At 39.4% G+C, this 335-nt stretch overlaps 1 non-coding gene across 1 annotated transcript; it reads left to right on the top strand.

The window, feature by feature from the left end:
* Nucleotides 1-33: 33 nt before the first annotated feature.
* Nucleotides 34-106, top strand: trnav-cac (transfer RNA valine (anticodon CAC)). The gene has a single exon. It is a non-coding gene; the product is annotated as a tRNA-Val (tRNA).
* The last annotated feature ends 229 nt before the right edge of the window (nucleotides 107-335 follow it).

The following is a 335-nucleotide window of genomic DNA, read 5'->3' as shown; positions in this document are numbered from 1 at the left end:
CACTTGATGCTTTACTGGAACTGTTTGCAAAGTTGTTCCATGGTGTAGTGGTTATCACATCATTTTCACACACAGAAGGTCCTGGGTCCAAATCCCAGTGGAACCATGGCTTCTGAAATGCATTCATTGTCTTGAGAAACACACTTTGAGTACTCAAAATTAGTGTAGACTACATCTTTAGGGTCAAAGTCAATAGATTGTTGCTTCACAAGCCATGTCATGATGTAGACTAAAGAAAACACTTGAAAGGTGTTCAACTTTGCTTCTGTCAACGTTACAGTGACTGTACACTCTTGTTTGTTTTCCAAAAAGATTTGAGAACTGACTCGCCTGTA

This window comes from Austrofundulus limnaeus, unplaced genomic scaffold (assembly GCF_001266775.1).
Source record: "Austrofundulus limnaeus strain Quisiro unplaced genomic scaffold, Austrofundulus_limnaeus-1.0 Scaffold5053, whole genome shotgun sequence".
In the NCBI taxonomy this organism is placed as follows: domain Eukaryota; kingdom Metazoa; phylum Chordata; class Actinopteri; order Cyprinodontiformes; family Rivulidae; genus Austrofundulus; species Austrofundulus limnaeus.
This window is presented reverse-complemented; position numbering and strand designations above follow the sequence as displayed.